Genomic DNA, 18,184 nt, shown 5'->3' with positions numbered 1-18,184 from the left:
CACAATGGAGCCTCCTTTTCAACGTCAACAAAAGCCACTGCAGCTAACAGAAGCATGCTCTAAAAAGGCAGACAAGAGCCATTCTTCAGAGTCATGGAATGTTATTGCCTACAATTGTTACTTTTAAAGTAACACTGAGGCAAAGAAGCCCCTCCAACAGGCTTGGGTTCCCTCTGTGCCCGTAGTTCTGTCTATCGGTCTGGGTGGATGAATGGCACAGAAGGGAGTGCGCAGCTGAGGGACATGGCAGTGTGCAGTAGAGTGGGTGCCCCTGGCAGGCCAGCCTGCATTGATTGATGGCAGCTATTTGCAGACTGGTTAGGAGCATTGGGCCAGTAACTGAACGGTCGCTAGTTCGAATCCATGAGCCAGTAAGGTGAAAAAAATCTGCCGTTCTGCAGTTAACCCCCAACAACAACTGCTCCCCGGGCGCCGATGACGTGGACGCCGATTAAGGCAGACCCGGCACCTCTCTGACTCAGAGTTAAATGTGGAATACACATTTTGGTTGAATGCATTCAGTTATAAAACTGACTAGGCATCCCCTTTCCCTTTCCCACTGCCAGACTGAGGAACAAATGTGGAGGCGAGGGGACTCGCACGGTCTCTGTCTCCCAGTGTGTATCAGATGAGATGGTATTTTGCTGCATCTCAGTAAGTCAAGTCAATTCCTCTCTGTCATTTGCATCCTAAAGATCAAATCCCCATTAGGGAAAACAGCGCCACTGTTCGTCCCAGTGAATGAGCCTCTGGCAGCATGTCTCGGTTTTTGGGGGGAGTACATATTCAGCTGTTCTTTCGCGTGTGCAAAGATGTCAGAGGGGAAAAAACTGTTCATTTTTTGCAGTAGTTTCAAGGGACGTGGCAGTTTCACCAATTTAAGGATTCCAGCTCAAAGAATCGAAGAGGTAAGAATAAATCTCCGCAGGTTGACGTTTATGGAATTATTATTGTCCTGGAGGCAGAGCTGAGCCATTCCCACTAGATGGGCCAGCTGCAAAGTCAAAATTGGCTATATAAAGTGCGTTCGGATAGTGTTAACTAATGGGGAAAACTCTAGAATGTTGAGTGAAATTCAATCTTGTGCTTCTCTGAGCATGCTGATATTTCTAAGCCCGCATGCAGCTTAGAGGGAACTTGTCTCATGAGTCCATTCTTTGCGCACCAAAATGACATTATGCTTCTCTGAATTGTCTTGTGAAAGAATAACACTGTAAGATCATCATCGTACTTCATCATTTAGCTAGGCATGTTGGCAAATTATACCCACCTGACCCAGATTGCGATTTATAATGGACCATTTTTGGATTGTGTCAACAACAACAGTAATTGTATAAAGGCGGAGATGCAGGGCTGTTCCTAAAAGTGGTGCAAAAATCCAGGCACTTTCAATAAATTCCCTGATTTCCCCAAAATCCCAGGTGAGGCATCTCGGAATCAGGAATGACTAAGCAGGTCATTCAGAGTCCTCCAACCAGGAGTTCAGGAAAACCAGGGAATTTATTGAACGTTCCCGGAATTTTGCAACTCTAGTTCCAAACAAAACAAATACATGTGTGCTAGCTTTAGTTTCTTAACGGCACAGCTAGTAGAACAAAAAAAATAATGTTATAGTTGAAGACTCTTCTTTGAGTGCTAAAAGCACATTAAAATGACTTAGGAACTTTGGAGAGGTATGTGGCCACTGGGCACACCAGTTAGAACTCTCACTCAAAGCATTTATTTTTTATTGATCACTTTAGTTCCCGGTTCTGATTCTGTTCTTCGAAAATAATCCGGTTCTCTTCCCTGAACCAGTTCCAACCCCTGAAGCCAGCGAGGGTAATAGCTCACACGACAAAAATGTGAACATTCGGGGGCATTTGAATTCGACCGGTGCCTGGCTCTCCCAACACTCCCACCAGGAGGTCTTCCCCACTGTGAGGCACAGTGGGGAAGACCGAAATAGCCACTGTCGGTGGAGAGAGGGAACCCCACCTCCTGTGTAGATAAGGTGGACATCTCGAGCTGCTATCAGCCCTGACAGTTAGCCAGATGGGGCCATGGCCACTCGGTAGCACAGATGGACAGAGCTTGTTGGTTCCACTTCATCCTCCCCTCCCTCGCTCTTGGTTGGTTTTACTCACACATACTGGCCAGCTGCCTCATAGGAGATTTGACTGAGTGCTCTGGACACACTCATGGCCTACAAGACTGTGGAGTTGAGAGAGAGGGAGGATAAAGAGATGGGGGAGGGGAAAGGGAGAGAGTTGATGTCCTGGGAATTGGCGAGAGAGCAACCCTGAGATGTTGATGGTGGTGAGTATGATTCCAGGGCAGTGGTTGCAGCGGGCATTGGTATAAAATGTTATCGGAATTGTCACAGGTGAACGAAGGCTCAGTTCGGTAATGAAGCATTATGGAAGCCAGTCAGGGAGGAGGGGATCGCTCTTCGGGAGGGAACACAACGGCTTACGGGGAATTACAGAACAGATAATGGCACGGGCATAACCGCAAATCGGAATGTCACATTTACAACAACGAACATCTCTCATTTAAGGGATTTTGCCTTAGTTCAAGTAAGACCAATAATGTTAATGCACCTGATCTCTGGGTATGTGGCATTTTTCTGGATCTCCTCCAAAGCCTCCATGTTTTCTATGTTTCAAATGCACCAATTGATACACTCTAGCCTCTTGCTCTTCAAATCAAATGTTGTTGGTCACATGCAGATGTTATTGAGGGTGTAGAAACACAAGCATTTTGCTATCTAACAATTTCACAACAATACATAGAATACACACAAATCTAAAGTAAAGGAATGGATTTAAGAATATATAAATATTTGGACGAGCAATGTTAGAGCGGCATAGACTAAGATACAATAGAATACAGTATATACATATGAGATGTGTACTGCAAAATATGTAAACATTATTAAAGGCGCTAGTGTTGTAATTATTAAAGTGGCCAGTGATTTCAAGTTTATGTACATAGGGCAGCATTCTCTAATGTGCTAGTGAGGGCTATTTACAATCTGATGGCCTTGAGATAGAAGCTGTTTTTCAGTCTCTCGGTCCCAGCTTTGATGCACACGTACTGAGCTCGACATTTGGATGATAGTGGGGTGAACAGGCTGTGGCTCCGGTGGTTGTTGTCCTTGATTATCTTTTTGCCCTTCCTGTGACATCAGGTGCTGTTGGTGTCCTGGAGTGCAGGTAGTTTGCCCCTAGTGATGCGTTGGGCAAACCGCACCACCCTCTGGAGAGCCCTGCGGTTGCGGGTGGTGCAGTTGCCGTACCAGGTGGTGATACAGCCCGACAGTATGCTCTCAATTGTGCATCTGTAAAAGTTTGTGAGGGTTTTAGGTGCCAAGACAAATTTCTTTAGCCTCCTGAAGTTGATGAGGCGCCTTCTTCACCACACTGTCTGTGTGGGTGGACCATTTCAGTTTGTCAGTGACGTGTACGCCGAGGAACTTGAAGCATTCCACCTCCTCCACTGCGGTCCCGTCAATGTGGATAGGGGGGTGCTCCCTCTGCTGTTTCATGAAGTCCACAAACAGCTCCTTTGTTTTGTTGATGTTGAGTGAGAGGTTATTTTCCTGGCACCACACTCCCAAGGTCCTCACCTCCGACAGCCTACGAGATAGTAGGCTGTCTCATCATTGTTGGTAATCAAGCCTACTACTGTTGTGTCGTCCACAAACTTGATGATTGAGTTGGAGGCATGCGTGGCCATACAGTCATAGGTGAACAGGGAGTACAGGAGGGGGCTGAGCACGCACCCTTGTGGGGTCCCAGTGTTGAGGATCAGCGAAGTGGAGGTGTTGTTTCCTACCTTCAACACCTGGTGGCGGCCCGTCAGGAAGTCCAAGGACCCAGTTGCACAGGGAGGGGTTCAGACCCAGGGCCTCGAGCATAATGATGAGCTTGGAGGGTACTATAGATGTGCGTTGCATGGTCAGGGTGCCATTAAAGGAACGACTTCTCACAGGTCTCAGACAAGTGGCTGTGACTACTGATTCAGTGGAATGCCGTCACCAATGTTTACGATTGAATATACTGTATTGCGGACGTGACTTGAGATAACAGAAACGATCAAGTCTCCCACATAAGTCTCTTGTGAAAGGGTCAGTACAACATTGGAATTCACCAAGTACAACTAGTCTATTTTGAAATCGACTGAGCAATATAAAAATCTGCCCATTTGTTTAAACACTTATGAGATTGATTCTGAGTTCAATGAGTTGTATAGCATGTAGAAAGAACTGATTGTGAGGCAGTCAATAACCTTATTTACTCTGCCCTATCCTCATGAGTTTTGACTTCTTGAGCTCTATTAGGGGAACTGTTTCTCCCCTGCCTCAACTCCTGCACACCGCCCCCTAAAACAGTTAATTTACCAATCATTAAACTTGGATATGTGGCTAAATGGATGTTTATTTGAACCTCCAGGCACCATAATAATTTTGTACTTTTTTATTGAAATTATACTAATTCTCATTATTTGTTTAGCCTTTGATGCGACAGTTATTTATATGTATGTGACTGACTGAGTGAATTATATGAGTGGCACATTGTATCTCAAACTTTTCTTGTAGAACAGGATTTGGACATTTCTGTTGAAAAAGCTTTGCAAGGCCACCTTAATCCATTTGACAAGCGCTAACAATGAGTTCCAAGGTCAACAATGTTTCGAAATTGTCAAACCTTCCAGCAACTCACCATAAAATATAAACTTACATTTCATTATGCCACACTTTTCATATTCCGTCTCGGTTATTATTTGTATGTGTTTCCAAACAGTTATTTTTGCTTTATGTATTTTTTGTTTTAAAAAAAGGTCAGACAATTTTCTCACTTTTCCACTCTCCCTTTCTTCTGTTTCTTCAAAGGCAAGCTGTGGTTATTTTTCTCTTGATTTCTAAGGTTAATGGGGTTTTTTCTGTTCCTCTTCCTGCACCTTACTCTCTTGCATGCATTCCTCTCTCTCTGCATGGTCCTGGGGAACAGCTCCCCATCCCCAGGTATAAGAAGGTAAGGCACCGACTCACACTGTCCAAACCCTAACCAGCCTACAGCAATCAGAATATATGTCCATTTTTCTCATGTGGTTTGTTGACAAACCAAAACCAAACTCTAACCAGCCTACACCATCCCCAACCAACTCCCACTGGACCCTGTGGAATGGATAGCCCCTAATCAAATCCTTACTAAACCCTGTGTCACGTTCCTGACCTATTTATGTTAGTTTTTGTGTGTTAGTTGGTCAGGACGTGAGGTTGGGTGGGCATTCTATGTTATCTGTTTCTATGTTGGTTTTGGTTTGCCTGGTATGGCTCTTGATTAGAGGCAGGTGGTTTGCGTTTGCCTCTAATTAAGAGTCATATTTAGGTAGGGCATTCTCACTGTTTGTTTGTGGGTGATTGTCTCCTGTGTCCGTATGTCTGTTCGTACCACATGGGACTGTAGCGTTTGTTTGTTTCGTTTCGTTTCGATGTCGTCTGTTTTCCTGTACGTAAGTTTATGTTTAGTTATGTAAGTTTATGTTCAGGTTTCGTTCAACGTCGTTTTGTTATTTTGTAGTTTTGCAAGTGTTTGTTTCGTTTCGTGTTGCCATCTTTATCGTTGTGTTAATAAAGATGGCTTATTTCCCAAAGCCTGCGTTTTGGTCTGAGGATCCTTCTCTCCTCACCTCATCTGAGGATGAGGAGAGCGTCACCCGTTACAGAATCACCCACCAAGCTAAGACCAAGCGGCAAAGGGAAACTAAACGGAGTAAGGGACAGGAGAGAAAGGATTTCTGGACATGGGAGCAAATAATGAATGGAGAAGGTCCCTGGGCTAAGGCAGGAGAAAATCGCCGTCCCAAAGCTGAGCTGGAGGCACGGAGGAGAGCAGAGGCTACCGAGGAGAGGAACCGGAGCTATGAGGGAACGCGTCTGGCACGGAAGCCAAAAAAGCCCGTGAGTAATTCCCAAAAATTTCTTGGGGGTGGGCTAGGAGATAGTGGGCCAAGGGCAGGTAGGAGACCTGCGCCCACTTCCCAGGCTTACCGTGGAGAGCGGGAGTACGGGCAGGCGCCGTGTTACGCAGTAGAGCGCACGGTGTCTCCTGTACGAGTGCATAGCCCAGTGCGGGTTATTCCACCTCCCCGCACTGGTAGGGCTAGATTGGGTATTGAGCCAGGTGTCATGAGGCCGGCTCAACGCGTCTGGTCTCCAGTGCGTCTCCTCGGGCCGGCATACATGGCACCTGCCTTACGCATGGTTTCCCCGGTTCGCCTACATAGCCCGGTGCGGGTTATTCCACCTCCCCGCACTGGTCGGGCAACCGGGGGTATTCAACCAGGTAAGGTTGGGCAAGCTCAATGCTCAAGAGTGCCAGTACGCCTCCACGGTCCGGTATTTCCGGCACCACCTCCCCGCCCCAGCCTAGTACCTACAGTGTATACACTACGCACTAGGCTACCAGTGCGTATCCTGAGCCCTGTTCCTCCTCCACGCACTCTCCCTGTAGTGCGTGTATCTAGCCCGGTGCCTCCAGTTCCGGCCCCACGCACTAAGCTACCTGTGCGTCTCCAGAGCCCTGAACCCACTGTATCTTCTCCCCCTACTAATCCTGATGTGCTTGTCCTCAGCCCGGTGTCACCAGTGCCGGTACCACGCATCAGGGATAGAGTAGGCTTTGAGAATACAGTGTGCCCTGTCCCTGCTCCCCGCACTAGTAGGAAGGTGCTTGTCATTAGCACGGTGCCTCCAGTTCTGGCACCACGCACCAGGTCTACAGTGCGCCATATCCGGCCAGAGCCATCCGTCTCCCCAGCGCCATCTGAGCCATCCGTCTCCCCAGCGCCATCTGAGCCATCCGTCTCCCCAGCGCCATCTGAGCCATCCGTCTCCCCAGCGCCATCTGAGCCATCCGTCTCCCCAGCGCCATCTGAGCCATCCGTCTCCCCAGCGCCGTCTGAGCCATCCGTCTGCCAGGAGCCTGCAAAGCCGCCCGTCTGCCATGAGCCTGCAAAGCCGCCCGTCTGCCATGAGCCTACAGAGCCGTCAGCCAGACAGGAGCCGCTAGAGCCATCAGCCAGACAGGAGCCGCTAGAGCCGTCAGCCAGACAGGAGCCGCTAGAGCCGTCAGCCAGACAGGATCTGCCAGAGCCGCCAACCAGACAGGATCTGCCAGAGCCGCCAACCAGACAGGATCTGCCAGAGCCGCCAACCAGACAGGATCTGCCAGAGCCGCCAACCAGACAGGATCTGCCAGAGCCGCCAACCAGACAGGATCTGCCAGAGCCGCCAGCGAGCCATGAGCAGCCAGAGCCGCCAGCGAGCCATGAGCAGCCAGAGCCGTCAGAGAGCCATGAGCAGCCAGAGCCGTCAGAGCGCCATGAGCAGCCAGAGCCGTCAGAGCGCCATGAGCGTCGAGAGCCGTCAGCCTGCCATGAGCGTCGAGAGCCGTCAGCCTGCCATGAGCGTCGAGAGCCGTCAGCCTGCCATGAGCGTCGAGAGCCGTCAGCCTGCCATGAGCGTCGAGAGCCGTCAGCCTGCCATGAGCGTCGAGAGCCGTCAGCCAGCCATGAGCATCGAGATTCGTCAGTCAGCCATGAGCTGTCCTTCAGCCTGAAAAGGCTGGATACCCAGAACTGCCCATCAGTCCAGAGCTGTCTCTCTGTCCGGAGCTGCCTTTCAGTCCGGAGTTGCCCCTCTATCCTAATCTCCCTCTCTATCTTCATCTATCTCTATATTCTTATCTATCCCTCTTTCTTGATTTATCTCTCTGTCCCGGTGTTGTCCCTATTGGATATGTTGTTAAGGGAATTTTGTGGGGGTCAAAAGAGGGTGGACATTCTTGGAGGGAGGAAGTTAGGATGGATTATGGTGGGGTGGGAACCGCGCCCGGAGCCTGAGCCACCACCGTGGTTAGATGCCCACCCAGACCCTCCCCTAGACTTTGTGCTGGTGCGTCCGGAGTTCGCACCTTGTGGGGGGGGTACTGTCACGTTCCTGACCTATTTATGTTAGTTTTTGTGTGTTAGTTGGTCAGGACGTGAGGTTGGGTGGGCATTCTATGTTATCTGTTTCTATGTTGGTTTTGGTTTGCCTGGTATGGCTCTTGATTAGAGGCAGGTGGTTTGCGTTTGCCTCTAATTAAGAGTCATATTTAGGTAGGGCATTCTCACTGTTTGTTTGTGGGTGATTGTCTCCTGTGTCCGTATGTCTGTTCGTACCACATGGGACTGTAGCGTTTGTTTGTTTCGTTTCGTTTCGATGTCGTCTGTTTTCCTGTACGTAAGTTTATGTTTAGTTATGTAAGTTTATGTTCAGGTTTCGTTCAACGTCGTTTTGTTATTTTGTAGTTTTGCAAGTGTTTGTTTCGTTTCGTGTTGCCATCTTTATCGTTGTGTTAATAAAGATGGCTTATTTCCCAAAGCCTGCGTTTTGGTCTGAGGATCCTTCTCTCCTCACCTCATCTGAGGATGAGGAGAGCGTCACCCGTTACACCCTGACCAGCAGCCTACACCAACCCAAACCAACTCCCAATGTTCCCTGTGGAGTGAACAATCCCTAACTAAACCCTCACTAAACCCTAACTATCCTATATCAACCCCAACCAACTCGTTCCCACTATTGGCTTGGGTACGGCATGTTAAACCACCTGTGTAGATTTATTCCTTCTATATATTGTGGCACATTTCAGCTTTTACAAGTCATGGAGCATACCCTTGTTTCTGTGATTTCTGTAGAATAAGACTATTTATGGAGGTGTAAAATACAGTGACATTACTTTTACTTAATTATCCAGAGCATGGTTGAATGATTATGCAACCTGAAAATCGTCTGCCAGGCACTTTTATCCTTCTGTGAGTTTTTTAAATCAGGTGTTTTCAATTTCAGGCCATTCCCAGCCTGCACATTTTGTTCTAGCCCAACACTAACACGTCTGACTCAATTAAACAAATAATCAATAAACCTTTGAGTGCTTTGGTCCACAAGACTAGAAAAGTCAACCTAGTCTGATATTACTTGCCCAATGTCAGGGTTGTTCCTTTCCCTATTTGTGCTTGTGTAGATGTGGTACATAAAGTTAGTTTCAACCTTGAACTTCCCTCCGTATGTGGAATATTTGTTAAATGATCTTTGCCGCGTTGATTGACACCAAATATTTTGCTCTCATTTCATCCATCCAGACCTACAGTATAACTGGGAAATGTCAAAGTTAGCATATGGTGATATACATTAAGGACACCTGCTCTTTCCATGACATAGACTGACCAGGTGAATCCAGGGTAAAGCTATGATGCCTTATAGATGTACCTTGTTAAATCCACTTCAATCAGTGTAGATGAAGGGGAGGAGACAGGTTAAATAAGGATTTTTAAGCCTTGAGACAATTGAAACATGGATTGTGTATGTGTGTCATTCAGAGGGTGAAGGGGCAAGACAAAGATTGAAATGCCTTTGAACTGGATATGGTAGTAGGTGCCAGGTACACCGGTTTGTGTCAAGAACTGCAACGCTGCTGAGGGGACTCAATATTAGGAAGGTGTTCCTAATGTTTGACATACTCAGTGTATAGGCTCAGTGTATTTTTCCAAAGCAGTATGTTGGTGCTCATATTTCATTGATACTTTGATATAATATATTGATTGATGTGAGTATATAAGAGTATGGTGTATGTTTATTGATCGGTGAATGTGTATCCTCAGGTACAGTACCTGAAGGTCTTTTTACTTTAACTCTGAATCAACAGGTACAGTAGTGGAGCCATTATAAAGTCAGTGTACATCCTACACTATTCTGTACGTACTAGCAGTATCATTCATAAAGTAATCAAGTAAAGAAAATGTTAGGATAACATCATCTTGAGTCACATAACAAATTCCTCGATTTCTGTCTCTGAGCTGAAAGCATAATAATGGTAGTCATGTGGCCGTAGTTCCTTTTTTGCAGCTGCAATAAGAATAATAATTATTGGAATCAAGCGCAACAAAAAATGTGCTTTACTCCATAGTTAGCCTCTGGTTTACTGGTCAGTTTTAATTGAATAACAGATCAATGTGAGAATGCTATATAAATGCATTATTTGTCGAGGAAACAAAATCCAATTTAAATACTGCCTTTGGCCTCACTGACACTGACAGCATTCACGCATTTTCATTTGTCTTGTTAAAGTAGACCTTTAGTCAGGGCCCTATGAAATGCAATGACATTGAAGGAGTAGTTCACTATTGTACAATATGATGTTAGATGGTTCCTCACCCTAAAAGTAGTCTATGGGCCAGGAGAAACTGTAATCTCTGGTTCAGGATTCTTTAAACAGCCATTACTAACTTCAGCTAACTTTAGCCACCCCTAGCTAAACATCTATGGAATTGATGGGGGCATGTGAGCATACATTTTTATTAAATGGCCGAATCACCTTTAAGTGGCATCATACCAAATATGGAGTACATTTTTTTTTTTACACACTCACATGCACCCATCACTTCCATTGATTTTTAGGCAGAAGTTAAGTTGATGTTTGTAATGGCTGTTTAAAGAGAACTGAAACATGGAATACAGTTTCCCCTACTTCCAGGATGAGGAACCATCTAAAAATAAGTTGTAAAATAGTGAACTATTCCTTTAATATTGCATTGCATCTCATTTAACAAGCATGTATCAGACCTCTTCTGCAACAAGCTGCTTCTTTTATCCACAATAAACCTTACCGTTTTCCGCCAGATATGTGCATAGAGTCTAAATAAGCCCTGTCCCAGAGGTTGAGCCAGGGCATTTCTCTGACGTTAAAGGGATACTTTGGGATTTTGACAATGCAGACCTTTATCTGCTTCCCCAGAGTCAGATTAACTCGTGGATACCCTTTTTATGTCTCAGCGTGCATTTTGATGGAAGTTGCTAACTAGCGCTAGGTTAATTGCTAACTAGCGTTAGTGCAATGACTGGAAGTCTATGCATATCTGCTAGCATGCTAGTAGATACCCACAGATTTCCAGTTATTGTGCTAATGCTAGTTAGCATTGGCTCGCAAAATTACCTCCAACTTCCTTCTTACTGGACACAGAGACATACAAATGGTATCCATGAGTTCCTCTGACTCTTGGGGAGTAGATAAAGGGCCTCATTGATAAAATCCCAAAGTATCCCTCTAACATTCATCGGTGAGGAATGCGATGCATCCATCACATATCCATCATGTCTTACTCTAATAATTCATAGTTGCCTCTCCTGTCACACTAGTGGCAGGAAGCCACCACCTAAACACCCCCATCGATCTGAGGAAGACACCGGTGGAGGTAACTCCTCCCATCCCACAAGAGCTGCAAGATAAAGGTTGGCATACTTTGCAGAAGCTGCCGTTGGCTTCTTTGATAAATAGGTAACAGTGAACGTATTGAATGGTTCCTACTTTTGAAATTTACCGAACTTCTGTTTACTTTTACAAAAATAAAGTCCACACACGCCACAGGCACGACACACAAATGCAGCATCGAGGGGAAATTGGTATGAATGACTATGTGCGGGGTGTGTGGATACACTGATGTACGGCGCCCATCTGCCTTTCAGAACAGTCATTTCTCTTCTCCCTACCCCCTATCCCCCCATAATTGTGATCAACTGGCTATTCACTGGTGGCTTAGGCAATCACCATGGAGGGAGATGTAGATAGATACTATGTCAGCCTCTTCAATCAACTGTCATTTCTGAATGCTTTTTTTGTGCCATAGGAAGATATGAATAATATACATAGTAGGCAAGTCAAACCCATTTTCATGATTTCTGGAAGATCATCAAAATACATAAAACACATCACATTTTTGTACTCATTCAGCAGTTGGTCAAAACTGCATTTTGAAGTATCCAAATCAATAATCAATATACAGAAACCGTTTCTGATATATTGAAAACATAAAATATACTACCTACACATACAGTACATTTACAACAAAAGTAGTCATATTACTTGTATTTTTTTAAATCAAGCACCTTATATACTGCATATGCACCAAGAACCATGTTGTTTTAACAAGTGGCAATTAATCACTCGTATTGATTAGGTGGAATCAGGTTGTATGCGCTGTTGAAACTAACACTAAAACTAAAATATCACATGGAAACTACAAATATTGTTTAGAGGACAAACTGCTGAAGACAACCAGCTACATTTTGGATTGTTGCATTTTTCTTCAAGTGGGCCGCCAACACGGAACGTTAAACGCAACACTATTTTGTTAATCACTGGTATCGATATCAATTTCAAATCAATAAAACAGGGGCCAAAGTTTAGGGTGTATTTCCTAGCCACCGTGCTTCTACACCTGCATTACTAGCTTTTTGGGGTTTTAGGCTGGGTTTCTGTACAGCACTTCGAGATATTAGCTGATGTACGAAGGGCTATATAAAATAAACTTGATTGATTGATTGATATGCGCTGTTTAAACTACCACTATTCAGAGGCTACAGTGAATCTGACAATAATTGTTATATTACTCACTAGAAGAGAATTTGCTGTGGCCAGTCAATTAAATTCTAGAATGTCAGATGGAAGTTTTGGGTGGCTACCGAAATGGGAAAGGAAACAAATCAGTTGCTTTGTTATTTAACTTAACTAATCACGACCCGCCATAGGATATCAACAGTGACAGGGTTTGGCTGTTATTTGAGTTATAGTTTTACTCTCAAATCCATGCACTGGTGTGAAGCCAGGGCCTTTTATACAGAGAGCGCCCCACATTTTTCCTACCATTTGAGTTTGAAAGTTATAGTAGAATTCTAATCTGGTTAAAAATAAATCAACATTTACATTTAGGCTGATGTGTATGTTACCCACTCACAAATTCTTGGCACAATCACATATATTTCTTAATAGTTTAACCATTTACAGTTTAAAAATGCTCTTATGCACAATTTAACCGGGCACTCTAGAAAGAGCTCCCTCAGTAGCTGTGCAGTAGGCCCTTCATTCACCCTGCCTAGATACAGTTGAAGTCAGAAGTTTACATACACTTAGGTTGGAGTCATTAAAACTTGTTTTTCAACCACTCCACACATTTCTTGTTAACAAACTATAGTTTTGGCAAGTTGGTTAGGACATCTACTTTGTGCATGACACAAGTAATTTTTCCAACAATTGTTTACAGACAGATTATTCAACTTATAACTCACTGTATCACAATTCCAGTGGGTCAGAAGTTTACATACACAACGTTGACTGTGCCTTTAAACAGCTTGGAAAATTCCAGAAATTTATGTCATGGCTTTAGAAGCTTCTGATAGGCTAATTGACATAATTTGAGTCAATTGGAGGTGTACCTTTGGATGTATTTCAAGGTCTACCTTCCGTCTCAGTGCGTCTTTGCTTGACATCATGGGAAAATCAAAAGAAATCAGCCAAGACCTCAGAAAAAAGTTTAGACCTCCACAAGTCTGGTTCATCCTTGGGAGCAATTTCCAAATGCCTGAAGGTACCACGTTCATCTGTACACACAATAGTACGCAAGTATAAACACCATGAGACCACGCAGCTGTCATGCTGCTCAGGAAGGAGACGTGTTCTGTCTCTAAGAGATGAACGTACTTTGGTGCAAAAAGTGCAAATCAATCCCAGAACAACAGCGAAGGACCTTGTGAAGATGCTGGAGGAAACAGGTACAAAAGTATCTATATCCACAGTAAAAATAAAAGTCCTATATCGACATAACCTGAAAGGCCGCTCAGCAAGGAAGAAGCCACTGCTCCAAAACCGCCATAAAAGAGCCAGACTATGGTTTGCAACTGCACATGGGGACAAAGATTGTACTTTTTGGAGAAATGTCCTCTGGTCTGATGAAACAAAAATAGAACTGTTTGGCCATAATGACCATCATTGTGTTTGGAGGAAAAAGGGGGAGGCTTGCAAGCTGAAGAACACCATCCCGACCGTGAAGGACGGGGGTGGCAGCATCATGTTGTGGGGGTGCTTTGCTGCAGGAGGGACTGGTGCACTTCACAAAATAGATGGCATCATGAGGTAGGAAAATCATGTGGATATATTGAAGCAACATCTCAAGACAACAGTCAGGAAGTTAAAGCTTGGTCGCAAATGGGTTTTCCAAGTGGACAATGACACCAAGCATACTTCCAAAGTGGTGGCAAAATGGCTTAAGGACAACAAAGTCAAGGTATTGGAGTGGCCATCACATAGCCCTGACCTCAATCCTATAGAAAATGTGTGGGCAGAACTGAAAAGCGTGTGTGAACAAGGAAGCCTACAAACCTGACTCCATTACACCAGCTCTGTCAGGAGGAATGGGCCAAAATGTACCCAACTTATTGTGGGAAGCTTGTGGAAGGCTACCCAAAACTTTTGACCCAAGTTAACCAATTTAAAGGCAATGCTAGAAAATACTAATTGAGTGTATGTAAACTTCCTTCCCACTAGGAATGTGATGAAATAAATAAAAGCTGAAATAAATCATACTCGTTACTATTATTCTGACATTTCACATTCTTAAAATAAAGTGGTGATCCTAACTGACCCAAGACAGGGAATTTTTACTAGGATTAAACGTCAGGAATTGTGAAAAACTGAGTTTAAATGTATTTGGCTAAAGTGTATGTAAACTTCCGACTTCAACTGTATAGCCTACTTCTTATCTTTAGTATAAAGAGACACAGACAAAAAAATTGTTACGTGAGTATATAAGTGTTTCAGCTTTGGTTGTAGTTGGTTATTCGATGATGGCTTCCGACTCTTCTGTTCTTAATGAAACAATTTTTCGAAATGTTAACGAGAGACATTCCATGGCTCAACTCGGACCATCATACATGGTGGACATTGTACATATCTTCCATAGTATCCTGTAGAACACTTAACCAGATGTCCAGGTATTTCAGACCAGGGCCACTGTCTGGTCCTTCCATAGCCTGATGGAACCAGCCTGATCTCATTTACATTCGGTTCCGGTCAGTCTGCTTGACAGGGCTAGTCCTTTTAGTAAAGAAGTGACTGGGCATAGGAGGTTGTAGCTGCATAGGGAGCTTTGGTCGAGTGTTACCTCAATGTGTATTTAATGCTTCCACCCATACAGTGTAACAGTGCAGGACCACAGTATCAGTACCTCAAAGCTTATATTTTCATCTATTGATCTATTGCTCCTCAGCGATGCAGCAGAGTTGAAGGAGCACATCTTGGCTCATCCCATCCAGATAGCTGTGCGCTTTACTTCGGGAAGAATCCACTCACCCAACCCTCAATTTACTCAATACATCAGCCTCGAGCTGCCTGTCAAAGGCAAAGTCGATATTTCATGCTTCCTGTAGACAGTTCTTTCCTATTGGATTCAGCCCAAGGACTGGTAGTGGTATCTACAAGAGACTGGTAGTGGTATCTACAAGAGACTGGTAGTGGTATCTACAGCAGAACACAGCATAGAAACATTTGGAGCAGTGGGGCCCAGAAGTGAACATGTTGGGAATCTTTTTGATAGTTGGGCACAGTTCCAAAACAGATCATATCACTTCACATTTGTGGAGCGGCTCTGAAGCCGCTCGCACAACGGAGCAATGCTGGCCCCGCTGCGCTATCAAAGAGAACATTCATCTGTGTTCCACACAAACATCTGACTCAACCTGGTGCTTTGTAGAAGAGATGAGACGCTGTTTGCTGTGAATGAAAGGAGGAGAGGCTCCAAGCGTAGAGAAGGGGTCCAGAGTACAGGCAGTAATGGAACTCCAGGCACAACAAACGACTGCTAAGAGCAGGCGACTTTGGAACAGAGAAAAACAGCCTCCTCTGTCCTACAATAAGTTTTCATAGTTAGATTTTGATGTGAAATTGGAATTTGACATGAAGTGCGTTCGTGACACACACAAATATATAAAAGGTTTTGAGGATGAGAAGATCCCTCACGAAAACAGAAAAATGTACTTTGCACTTTTTCACCCGACACTCGGTGGAGCAGAAAACTGTATATTACACACACACTCACAAGCACACTGCGTGAGGAACTTTCATCCCACACATGGCTGAGCAAATACATTTGGGAGATAGGATAGCACTGACGCAGACACATGCACATGCACATGCACGCAGGCACCCACATGCACGCAGGCACCCACATGCACGCAGGCACCCACATGCACGCAGGCACCCACATGCACGCAGGCACCCACATGCACGCAGGCACCCACATGCACGCAGGCACCCACATGCACGCAGGCACCCACATGCACGCAGGCACCCACATGCACGCAGGCACCCACATGCACGCAGGCACCCACATGCACGCAGGCACCCACATGCACGCAGGCACCCACATGCACGCAGGCACCCACATGCACGCACGCACCCACATGCACGCACGCACCCACACACACAGTTAAACTTAACAGAAGGGGCACACACAGTTAAACTTAACAGAAGGGGAGAGAGAAAACAAGTACAAGTGTGATTCAGCTGACAATGGGTGATTGCAAGCAAGTCACACTTGTACTTCACAAGCAACTAAGAGTTACAAAAATATGTTTCTTGTAACTTCAAATATTGATGTTCATCAGACAATGCCATCGTACAAGGATGGGCAACTCCGGTCCCTGCCGAAGTAGTTGATACTGTACATCAATGGCGTTTGGTTGGTATAGGGAGATCTATAAAGATTCGCTTAGCATGGCTAGGTGAGTTGTTATGACTCACCAAATAATGAATTGTTTTGTGAAGCCGGTATCAGTAGTAGAAAAGCAACAACTGCCAAGGCCTGAGTCTATTTAAATCAATTCATCCACTCTTTTATGGATGCTGTCTATCTCTGTGTTTGCCGTAGAGATTTCACTCCTTTGTCATCTCTTTTCAGGACATCCATATTCATTTGCAGACAGCCACATCAAATAACTTTGCTGCAGGTAGCACTGTATTTTTATTTATTAAGGATCCCAGTCTCTTCCTGCGGTCCAGCAACATTAAGGGAGTTATATGCAATTAAAATATAATGTGACATTACATGTCATAACACTTTTCACAACACATTAAGTATGTTCCCTCAGGCCACTAGTCTAGTACCACATATCTACAATACAAAATCCATATGTACATGTGTATAGATTGTCCTATACAGTTCATTCTAGTGTAAAAAAGCCAGAACACCTCAGCTGATATGAGAGATTAATGTTGAACATCTCCATTGCATTTTCATACAAAGTTTTCTCTCTGAAAGGTGAAACAAGATACATAGGTATCCGGCTATTCCCAAAACATAGTCCCAGGGATATTCCCAAAACATATGTGCTAAAGTAAGTTCCTCCTGGCCCATTAGATATGACTCAACGTGAAGGACTGGTTGGTGGTGTGCGCCCTACTTCCTCTGTTCTAATCAAAATGATCAATCCTAGCACACACCATAGAGAGTGGGTTACCTTTTGAAAGGATCGTTCTATTCATGTCATCCTGGCTGATCCCATTTTGAAAAGAAAGCAAAGCCCAAGCATGTTCGAGACTGAGAAAGATGGTTGGCTGTTTTCTGAGGCCTTGTTTTTGTACTCACCTTTTTGGACTGCATGCATGCCAATGAGGCATGTTGCATTTGTTATATGGATGGGAGCTAGAAGTCATATCCTATTCTGAGTAATCCTGTACGTTGTGCTTTACAGCACATACAACCAATCTTTTTCAGTTTGTAGAGAAGGAAAGATAACCTACCTATGATATTGCAGCTCCGATGTGCATTGATTGGCTGCTGATGAGCCAGACGTACCATTTATCTATAGGCTCATTTTCTTCCACACTTCCACAGCTACTAGTTGCCGTTTAAAGTGACAGTTCACATGTATAAGAGGTTCTCAGTGTTTCTCAACACCATTCAATCAAGCTCTCGCCCTCTCTCTCTAGCCAGGCCTTCATTGATTGGACCTGCAGCACCATGACCATGCCTGTCTGCAATATCATGCCATAGGGCTGAGGAAATCAAGTGTTTGAAAATGTGACTTTTGTTTTTGGCTCTGGTTTCATGAAAGCTGCAACCAAGCAATGTATCAGCAATGTCCCTATTTGTAGATTTGTCAATCAATGTCTATAATACTGTCACAAAATAAACAGTTATCTCTCAAGTTAATTATTAATACAGAGTAATAATTGACAACGTGAGATAGGGGATCAAGATCACACTTAAACAAGCCATAGGCAGGCGATGACATTAAACCAACCTGCAGGACAAGTAATGTTGAGAT

General features: G+C 44.6%; 1 protein-coding gene across 3 annotated transcripts in view; it reads left to right on the top strand.

The window, feature by feature from the left end:
- Positions 1 to 18,184, top strand: part of LOC129820062 (double C2-like domain-containing protein beta) — a 310,308-nt gene that overhangs the window by 225,751 nt on the left and 66,373 nt on the right. The gene's annotated exons all lie outside the window — the stretch shown is intronic.

This window comes from Salvelinus fontinalis, chromosome 2 (assembly GCF_029448725.1).
Source record: "Salvelinus fontinalis isolate EN_2023a chromosome 2, ASM2944872v1, whole genome shotgun sequence".
NCBI lineage: Eukaryota > Metazoa > Chordata > Actinopteri > Salmoniformes > Salmonidae > Salvelinus > Salvelinus fontinalis.
Note: the sequence above shows the minus strand (reverse complement) of the source record. Positions and strands in the feature narration are given on the sequence as shown.